This window comes from Macrotis lagotis, chromosome X, assembly GCF_037893015.1.
Source record: "Macrotis lagotis isolate mMagLag1 chromosome X, bilby.v1.9.chrom.fasta, whole genome shotgun sequence".
Classification (NCBI taxonomy): Eukaryota; Metazoa; Chordata; class Mammalia; order Peramelemorphia; family Peramelidae; genus Macrotis; species Macrotis lagotis.
Genome location: NC_133666.1, coordinates 178586181 through 178597317, shown reverse-complemented (window position 1 = coordinate 178597317; position 11137 = coordinate 178586181).

The window sequence follows — 11137 nt, the reverse complement described above, 5'->3', positions numbered from 1 at the left end:
TTAATTTCTTTCTTGTTTGGTTTATGATTTGATTCATCTAGATCTGATAGCAGGAGGTTGAGTTCTCCCACTAGTAGAGTTTTGCTGTCTATGTCTTACTGTAATTCTTTCAGCTTCTCCTCTAGGAATTTGGGTGCTGTCCCACTGGGTTCATATATATTCAATATTGAGATGACTTTATTGTCTATGGCACTTTTTAGGAGGATAAAGTTTCCTTCCTTATCTCTTTTAAGGCTATCGATTTTTCTGCTGCTGCTTTGTCTGAGATAAGGTTTGCTACCCCTGCTTTTTTTACTTCAGCTGAAGCAAAATATAGTTTGCTCCAACCTTTTACCTTTACTCTATATGTATCTATCTGGTTCAAATGAGTTTCTTGTAAGCAGTATATTGTAGGATTCTGGTTTTTAATCTACTCTGCTATTTGCTTACTTTTTAAGGGCGAGTTCATCCCATTCACATTCAAGGTTATGATTACTAATTCTTTATTGCCCTCTCTGCTATCTTCCCTCTGTTTGTATTTTTCCTCCTTTCCCCCCTTTTATCCATATTCCCCAGTATTTTGTTTTTGAGTACCACCCCCTTCAGTGTGTTTGCCCTCCTATATCACACCCTCCCCTTTCTTTCCCCTTTCCCTTTTTCCCTTTTCCCTTCCCTTCCTTTTTTTATTTACCCTTATTTCCCCCACTCCCCTTCCCTTTCTCAATCCCCCCTCCTCTTTTCCCCTTTTAATACTTGAAAGGTTAGATGTTTTATAAGTTAACTGAGTATGTGTAGGTTGACTTTAGGCCAAGTCTGATGAGAAGAAGATTCAGGTGTTTCTCCTCTGCTCCCTTCTTCCCCTCTATTACCATACATTTTTTGTACCTCTTATTGTAGTGGGGTTTGTCCCATTCAATCCCCTCCCTCCTCCTGTCTCTTTCCTGCCCACCTTTTTAGGGAGGTAGTGTATTTTTTAGGTTATTCTATCTATGTCATAGAAAATTCTGAGTGTCTGTCCATTCTAGTTCAGTATATTCTATTGAATAGAGTCAAAATTCCTGAGAGTTATTAGAGTCTTTCTCCCAAGTGGGGTTAAAGCCAGTTACATCCAATTAGATAGTAGTGTCATGGGTAGGTCATGAATGTCCATCATTACTGGCTAGGTATATTCTCTTTGTTAGAGTTACATTTCTCAGGATTTATATGAGTCTCTTCCCCCTCCCCTTGCTGGGATATAGCCAGTTTCAACTTACTGGATTGCATTTTTTTCCTTTTACTGCCCCCCCTTTTTATGAACCTTTCATGTGTCTCTTGAACCTCCTGTCTGATGTCTAAATTTTCTGTTTACCTCTGGTTTTTCTTCAGAAATTTTTGGAATTCTTCCATTTCGTTAAATGTCCATTTTTTTCCCTGGAATTGAGAAGGCTCATCTTTGCAGGGAAAGTAGATTCTTGGCTGCATTCCAAGCTCCCGTGCTCTTCGAAATATCTTGTTCCAGGCCCTTCAATTCCTTAAAGTTGATGCAGCCAGGTCCTGCGTGATTCTTACTGTAGCTCCTTGATATTTAAATTGTTTCTTTCTGGCTGCTTCCAGGATTTTCTCTTTTATCTGATAGTTCTGGAGTTTGGCCACAACATTCCTTGTTGTTTTCATTTTAGGATATTTTTCTGGTGGGGATCGATGTACTCTTTCAATATCTACTTTGCCTTCCGATTCCATGATATCAGGGCAGTTTTCCATCACTAGATCCTTTAATATTAAGTCCAGGCTTTTTTTTCTCTTCAATGTTTTCAGGAAGTCCTATAACTTTCAGGATGCAGCTCCTTGATCTATTCTCGAGGTCAGTGGTTTTGTTGATGAGGTATTTTACATTTGCTTCTATTTTTCTATTTTTTGATTTTGTTTAACTGACTCTTGCTGTCTCATGGAGTCATTAGATTCTGTAGACTCCATTCTTTTTTTCGGGGGAGGAGTTTTCTTCATTAACCGTTTGCAACTCCTTTTCCAATTGGTCAATTCTACTTTTGAAAGAGCTTTCCATTTGACCAAATGAGGTTTTGGGAGAATTAATTTCTTTTTTGCATTTGCTCATTTGAGGATCTGAGAGATTTATTCTCCTTTTGTGTTTGTTCAATTGTACTTTCTAAGGTTTTGTTTTCATGTTGCAAGGTATTAATTGTCTCTCCTAAATTTTTAAGCTCCTTCATTATTTCTTCAAGGAAGTCTTTCTGTTCTGGAGACCAGATTGTATTCTCCTCAGAGGTTCCAGATCTCTCTGAGTTGAGGTCTTTCTCTTCCAGGAATTTTTCTATGGATCTACCTTTCCATTGACCCTTCTTCATTATGCTAAGACCTTGAGTTGGGGGGAGCTGGTTCACCTGGGCTTGGGAAAGCCAAAGGCTTTACTGAGTGCAGTTTCTCTGGCTGGCCAGTAGGAGGTGCTGGTTGCTTTCCCTGGATTGTCTGTGATGTATGTGACCTTGCTTGAGAAGCCTTTTCCCTTTGCTTGAGGGGAGGAATTGGAGCTATTGAATTATTTTGCCTTCAATCAATAGTGGGCTTTACCCTGGCCTGAGGTCATTCCTCAGCTGGGCTGGTTCTTTTGGTCACACACCTGGGCCTCAGGCAGAAGTAGTTTGCAATTGTTTGTTTTGGAGGAGGCCTCAGTGCAATGGAGGCATGGACTCAGAGTTTTTTAGACCTTAGGAGCCAGCCCAGCTATGGTGTCTACAGTTCTCCTGCACCAGATCTCTCCCCACAGCCCCTTCCCCAAGCTCCAGGGGGACAGCACCAACATCAATGCCTCTGCTTCCCCGTGGAGCCAAGCCCCTTTCATCTAGCCCCACTGCTGATCCAGCAGGTCCAGCTCTTGGGCCCTCAGACTCCTGGTTCCAATTCAGCTGGTATTCTGGCTGATCCCGGGCTGATCCTCCCTCAGAGCCCAGACTCACTTGCTGGTACTCAGCCAAGGCTGCTGCAGGAGACAAATCCTGAGGTAGATGTTCCTCTCCTGGCTTTTCCTTCTGGGTTTCCTGGTTCGGATTTCTTTTAAGAGGTTTGCTTCATGTGATAGATGGGGAAGAGATCAGGATACTTTAGAACTGTGCCTGTCTTCTCTCTGCCATCTTGGCTGGAAGTCTATCCCATTCACATTTACAGATAACATTGTTATTTCCTTAATTCCCTCCATGCTATATTTCTCCATTTATATTTTTCTTTCCTTTCCTTTTATTTCTCCTCACCAAAATTTTGCTCGCCTTCCCCTTTAACTTTTCTATTTTAAGCTTCACTTTATTTTCAGTTATACCATTTTCTTCCATTTTTACAGGTTTTCCAATTATATACAAAAGTAGTTTCTACCTATTATTTTTGTAAGGTTTTGAATTTTACAATTTTTCCCCCATTCTCACAGCTCTCTGTCCATCCCCACACAGAAGGAAATCTGATAATATTTACATTGTTTCCATGCTATACATTGATCAAAATTAAATATGTTTAAAAATTAAATATTAGAGATAGCAAAATTATGTAGTACATAAGATAATTTTTGCTTTAAAAATTGAATGAAATAGCCTTTGGTCTTTGTTTAAACACCACAGTTATTTCTCTGTTTATAGATGGTATTCTTTAGGGTATTTTCACTACAGATACCCTAAAATTGTCCCTGATTATTGCACTGATGCAATGAGTAAGTCCATTAAGGTTGATCATCACACCCATGTTGCTGTTATGGGTGTACAATTTTCTTCTGATTCTGTTTATCTCACTCAGTATCAGTTCATGCAAGTGTTTCCAGGCTTCTCTCAAATCTCATCCCTCTTGATTTCTTATAGAACAACAGTGTTCCATAACATACATATACCAAAATTTGTTCAGCCATTCCCTAATTGTTGGACATTCACTCAATTTCCAATTCTTTGCTACCACAATCTGAGCTGCAGGTTGTACAGGTGATGTTTTTATGCTTTTTCATGATCTCTTCAGTATAGAGGTATTGCACACTTTTATTGCCCTTTGGACATAATTCCAAATTGTTCTCCAGAGAGGTTGGATCAGTTAACTGCTCCACCAACAAAATATTAGTGTCCCAGATTTCAAATTATAATTCTAATAATTTTTTTCCTTTACAAAGATAAACAATCCCCATGAGTCAAAGTAATATCCAAAGCCAAATTATTTCTTGAACTATTTTTATCCCTACCCTCAGGCCTATTTTCTTTCACATTTCACCCTGCCCCCAATAGGGTACTTAACCTCTTGTTAAGTGAGGCACAAATTAAGTTAAAATGATTTAATTAACTACAAAATTCTGAAAGGAATCTAAGTACTGGGAGGCTCTGAGGGTCTCATGTAAGAACTTTACACTTCTTATTAGGTTATGTGAGACTGACTCAGGACCCCAGCTTATGAGATCCTCATCACAGAAAATAGTAAGTTTTATGAACAAAGTCGATTTATAGTAGGATAAAGGAAACAGACATTTAGAGTAAACATCTCTGCTTTTATAAGGTTTTTTGTCTCAAACATGTTGATGTCACCTTGGACCTTTTCAATGAAAAGTACCTATATCCTCTAAATTTAATCGCTTCAATTATATTCAAACCTTTAAAAGTTTTGTTTTCTTCTGTAATTTTTTTGCAATATTCTAACATTTATTCTTATATGGTGTCAATTTTCTCTTGCAATTCTTTCCTTAACTTTTCCATTTGACTTTTGCATTCCTTTCTGATTTTCTTCTAAGAAGTCTTTCTGGGCTAGAGATTAATTCTTATTCTTCTCTGAAGTTTCACGCATAGAAATCTGTCTGTTCTACTTTTTCATGCTAGTATCATTTTCTCCAAGGTAACATTCATTAGACTGCTTTGCACTGATCTTTCTTAATTTGGGGATTTATTATCTTATTCTAAGGTCTTTTGTTGGGGGACAGGCTTGTTCACAGACTTTCAGTGTTGGAATCCTAGAGGCCTTGTTTACTTGAGTTAGGAACTGCAAAGAGTCACTCAGTAGACCAACCTGTAAGGAACACCAGAAGCATTATCTGGTTTGTCTGTGTTAGGGATGTCAGCTTCCCATTTCCTACACCCAAAGCTGAATGTGAATTGCACCCACATAACTCAAATGCTATGCTATGCCATTAGAGTTGGAAATGCTTAGGATCTCTCTGGACACTCAGATGGGGAAGCCCACAGTACACAATTGGGTCTTTGGGGAATGAGTTAACACCTGGCATTGTTTCTATGTTGTTTGTACTGGGGAACACCAGGTCCACCAACGGGAATACCAGAGGCTCCTCTGGTAACACTAAGTTGCTTGAAGTTTGGGTTGTCCAGACCAGAATTTGTACTGGCCAAATGGCTGTCCTGGGCAGCTTTCCCAGTTTGTTTTCTGGAGTTCTCATAGCTCACCCACTGGGTATTCCACAATCTTCTGCTCCCACCAAAGAGGTTCCAAGGCGAGTCCTTTCTTAAGCAGGTGCCTTAATACCCTTGCTTCTTTTCTGATTCTGTAATAGATTCTTCGTACCTGTTCATGTGATTCAGTTTATACTATTCTTTCACCTTCTTCTTTTCTCAGTATAATTCTTTTTTTGTCTCAGTTTTTATTATATCAGCACAACATTATCAACCATATTCTTTCCCTAAATGTACTCCTTCCAATTGTCCTAATAGAAACACCATTCTCAAGATTCACAAATATATTTTCACATGTAAGGATGTAACCAATTTTGTCTTATTGGTTTACCTGTTTTTCTTTCTATTTACATTATTACACGCTTCTTGAGTTTTGCATTTGAAGATCAAAGTTTCATTTCATTTCTGGATTTTTTGACAAGGAAGTTTGAAAGTCCTCTATGTCACTGAACATCCTTCTTTTCCCTTAAAAAAATGAATTAATTGTGCAGGGTACTTGATTCTTTATTATAGTCCAAGCTCCTTTGCATGTCATTAAATCATATTCTAGGCCATTTGATCTTTTAATGTTTAAGTTGAAAATGTCTTACATAATACTGATTGTGGATCCTTGGTATTTGAATTGCTTCTTTTAGGAAGTTGTAGGTTTTCTCTATTAGTAGATAATTCAGAAAATTAGATATAATATCCTTGGAATTGTTTTTTTTAATCTCTTTTAGAACAGTGAATTCTTTTGTATAACTGGATATTCTTTAAAATGGAATTATTATTTCTTGATTAATATATTTCTGATCAGAAGTTAGTCTGTCAACATTTAACTAAGGGTTATAGAATGCTAGTCTGCTATGTAAGGCCTGTCTTCTTCAATGTTAACTTCACATGTATCAATACTATCTGGTCATCATAATATTTGAACCTGATCAAACAAACTTTAAGATAAGAGACATCCTGGATGAGCAGAGAGAAAATACTATTGTTGTTTGTAAATATTTACTCTTCAGGATACGTTAAATTCTTTTCATTATGTATTTTCAGTAAATATTATAAGATTTTAGAGAATTGTATTTGTAAAACCATATTATCTATGTGAAATCTCATTGGTTGCCCACCTACAGAATTATTATGCTTTATTCCAAATATATAAAAATTTCATGAAATGTTGGGTCCATGTTAGCATTTGTAAGGATGCCATCTACCCATGGGTTTTAGTAAGATACTATAGAATTAAACTTCATTTATAAAAATAACTTTATTGTTTTGTTTTAGAAAAAGGGAAATTATGGTTAACACTTTAAGGGACTGTTGTAATTTCTCAGTCTAAGATATTGGGCAGTTTACCTTGATAAGTTCCTGAAAGTTTATGTTCAGTCAGTTTTGTTAATTCTGATTTTCAGTAGACCAGTAATTCATAAATTATCTCTTCTGTATCTATTTTCCAGCTTCAGTGTTTTTTTTTTCCTATGTGGTACTTTACATTTTTTAATATGTTTCTGGTCCTTTGAATTTTTTATGTATTCTTGATGTATTACAGAGTCAGTAGTTTTTACCTGTTAATTTCTAATTTTGAAGTACTTATTTTTTCACTCAACTATTTTATCTCCTTTTTCACTTGATGAATTCTAATTTAAAGGAGTTATTTTTCTTTTTCTATTTATTCAACTCAGTCTTTAAAAATATTTTCTTCAGTCATTTTTCTTCTTCCTTTTCAAATTTTACATTATTCTCTTCCTGACTCTCATTTCTTTTTCCAATTTTTCTTCTAATTTTCTTATTTGGTTTTTAAAATCCTTTTTGAACACTTTCAAGAGGATTTTTTGGATTGAGAACAATTTATTTTCCTCTTTGAGACTTTACATATAAGCATTATGTTAGTTTTCCTCTCCTGAAATGACATTTTGATTTTTCTTGTCACCGTGACACTTTCCTTTTCTATACTTATTTATTTGCTTTTTGGTTAATTTTTAAAAGTTGTGCTCTGAATAAAAACATGAGAAAAAAATAGTCAGCTTTTGAAAATGATTTTGCACTGAAGGCAACGTTTGTTAGAGCTACCTGAGAGATGAAAAAAAATATAAAGAAAGATGATCCTCTTGTGTTTTCTATTTACTTATTCTTTCTTAAATGTTTGATTTCCAAAAAATCAAGATGCAGCCCTGAAATTTTATCTCCACCAATTATAACAGTATATGGGATATTATAATAGGAACTGAAGAGAGATAGCAAATCCTATTAGTGGTCAGAAGACAAAACAAGCCTTAGTTTTTGAGCTATATGGAGCTTAATTTTGCAGCAAATATAATGAATGTATCAGGATATATAGTATAACTCGATTAGAATCTATTCTAAGATTATTTACATTCAAAGTGACTAATTGAAAAACATGATTTATTGCTTAAAAGCTAGACCAAGATGGTCTCTTTTGTGTTATGCAATGAATAATTCTATGGTTATAATTAATTATTTGTTCAAATATTTCATTGTATTAGAAGTTTATTCTTAGAGAATAATATACCTGTCTACCCTTTCCCTAAAACAGTTCTGATTGAATAAAAAACATCAACGAAGAGCATTTAATGAACTCATTAAGTACCCGGTACAAAGTACTAAGAACCATGAATGCCATGAAAAGCAAGAACAGTTCCTAACATCAAGGAGATTATAATCTTATGGGATGAGTACTATATGAACAAGTATCGAAAAACAAGATATATGCAAGATTAATTGGAAAAATTCTTACAGAAAAAGCACTAGTAATGAGGAGGAGAGTGACAAGAAAAGTCTCTTGCTGAAGGTAGCAATTTAACTGAGATGTGATGCAAAGAAGTCAGTAAGGAAGCCAGAAGGTGGAGATGAGGAGGGAAAGAATTTCAGACAAGAGAGACTATCATTGAAAACTGATAGATTTGATAGATGGATATAGGAGGAAGAACAGGGAGGTCAGTGACACTGGGAACTGCAGGAGAGAAAGATGTAAGATGACTGGAATTGTAATGCGGGGGCAGGTTATGAAGGACTTCAAAATTTAAATTAAAGATTTTATATTTGATCTTGAAGTAAATGGGAGCTGTTGGATTTTATTGACGAGGTTCAAGATTTGATGTGGAAAATCCATAAGTCCCACATGTTGGGGGGAAAAATATTTACTCTGTTTTCACTTAGAGGGTAATAAATAAGAAAATAAGAAATTTTCTTTTCAGTGAATTATTAGTGAAATTTATGACTACTTTCAAAAGTCCCAAAATAGCCATATGTGTTTTTCAAGGGACCCTAAGGTTCTGTCTGTTTTTCATCAAAAATCAAATACCAGTGAATAAAATTTGCTTGCCAAAAAAATTAGTCCAGGGATAGAATTCTGCCCATAACATAACAGAGAAGATGATTAGGTTCATGAGTGGTTTGAGAGAAGAGATTCTGAGAATTATCTTTCCAGGTTTGGAGTTTAACTTGTTAGTAATCTCAAATTGGAGAGTTTATTCAAAGACTTTATATAAGGAGAAAGTTTCTACTATAGCCCACTGTTTGGGAAGAGGAGGAGGCTAGCTAGCAAATCATGTAATTGAAGAAGAAGAAGAATTAAAATCAATGTAGCAGAATTAATCTCAACCTTAATAATTAACTTTGTCTAATATAGACTTTTACCTAGATAGACTTTTGTACCTAGATATCCCAAAGTGTGTTTACTTTTTCAAAGGGAAGTCTGGTGTACTTTGGTATTCTGTAGGCACTCCTTATCTGTTCATAGGCTTCTGTTGCATCCTTTACATACTATACATTCCATGTTGGTGTGAATTAACATTTGCTCCATAACTGATATTATTTTTGTGAGTAGCTAAATAAAAATTGGGAAGCTATTACTTATATACAGGAGAATCTAAACCCAAGTTTTATAATGGGTAAATTTCAAAATTTCTTTTCACAATTTCAAAAGTGAGAAATGAAAGAAAAAGAGAATGTGATTTCTTGATCTCCTCTATTGATTGAAAACTGTTCCAAGAGTTTAGAAATTTTGATAAGAGACCTGAGCCCCATGTTACACTAACATAATCAGATTATTTTTTCTTTTATTTTCTCAAAAACCCCATTGTTGGGACAGCTAGGTGGTGCAGTGTATAGTGCACTGACCCTGGAGTCTGGAGGACCTGAGTTCAAATCTGTCCTTTAGACACATAATAATTACCTATTCTTGGGCAAGTTACATAATCCCACTTCCTTGTAAAAAAAAATTCTAATGTGAACTTTTTTTAGAAAACCAATTAATATATATGCCTCTATACTAAAGTAATACAAATTCAGAAGCTAAATATTTGTTTTCAACTTTTTCTCCTCTAAGAAAACATTTAGAACATTTTAAGTTTCCACAAACATAACAATATAAAAGAAGCATAATAAATCTGGGAATTACTAGAACATAAAAACAAAAAGGGATAATGTTATAGACAAAAAACAAAGTTCTGTTACTTTTTAATTTGTATTCATTGCTCCCAATTTTTTCTTCTCCACAGCTAGCTATTCTAATCTCTCTATACTTTTCAATCTTTCAAATATTTGAAGACATTTGTAATATTCCAGAGTTTTCTATTCTCTTAGCATAATAGGTCATATCCTTATACTAACTCTCAGTTGCAGTGATCTCAGTGCTTTTCCTCATTCTGGTCTCCCTGTTCCAGGTGTTCTCTTTTTAGAGCAATGTCCTTACTAAAATATGGTATCCAGATTTCTAATGGGATCCCAGTAAAGCAAAATCCAAGGGTGTTCCTTTTTCTCCGTCCATCTGGGAATTTCACTTCTCTTAATACAGCTGGGAATATTAAATAGTAATCAGACCTAAAAAGAAAGAAGATATGGATTCAACTTCTATTTCTGACACATGCTTCCTGTGTAATACTGGGAAGTTTATTTAACAACTCAGCTTGAGGCAGCTTTCTAAGGCAATGAATTTTCCCAGATATAATGAATTGGTAGAGGGAATTTTCCTACCCAGGAGTTCCCTATGGTAATAAAATTACAGGTCCTGTATCTATCTATAATCCTATTTGAAATTTATATTTTCCAATTACATGTAATGAAAGTTTTTTCAACATTCATCCATTTGAACATTTAAAAGTTTCACATTTTCTACCACCCTCCCTTCCCACACCCCCTCCCTTCAGTGGTAAACATACTAGTGGACATTGTATATGCATATTAGTCATTTTGTGTATAAGGAATTAGAAGTAATGTAAAAGAGAGAAATACATGAAATAAGAATGAAAACCAAAGATGTTTTTTTAAAGTGAATATAGTATACATTCAGATTCTGGGCTTTGTTCCCACCCTCCACCCCAACCCCTGAATATGGTTCATGTTATCCATAAGTGCTCTCCTAGGGTTGTCCTCGATTTTTGAATTCCTGAGATGAACTGTATCCATCATAGTTCATAAACTACCATGTACAATGTAACGTGTACAATGTGTTCTTAGTATTGCTCCCTTCTATAAGCATCAATTCTTGTAGTTCTTTTCATTCATCTCTAGAGTCTGACTTTTCATGGTTTCTTATAGAACAAAAGTTGTCTATGACATTCATAATTTGCTCAGCCTTTCCCCAATTGATGGGTATCCCCTCAAATTCCAATTTTTGACATTACAAAAATGACTGCCTATAAATATTTTAGAACATATGGGACTTTTCCCAGTTTTTATAATTTCTTTCATATTTAGACCTAGTGTGGCTATTGCTGGATGAAAGGATATGATCATTTTTTTAT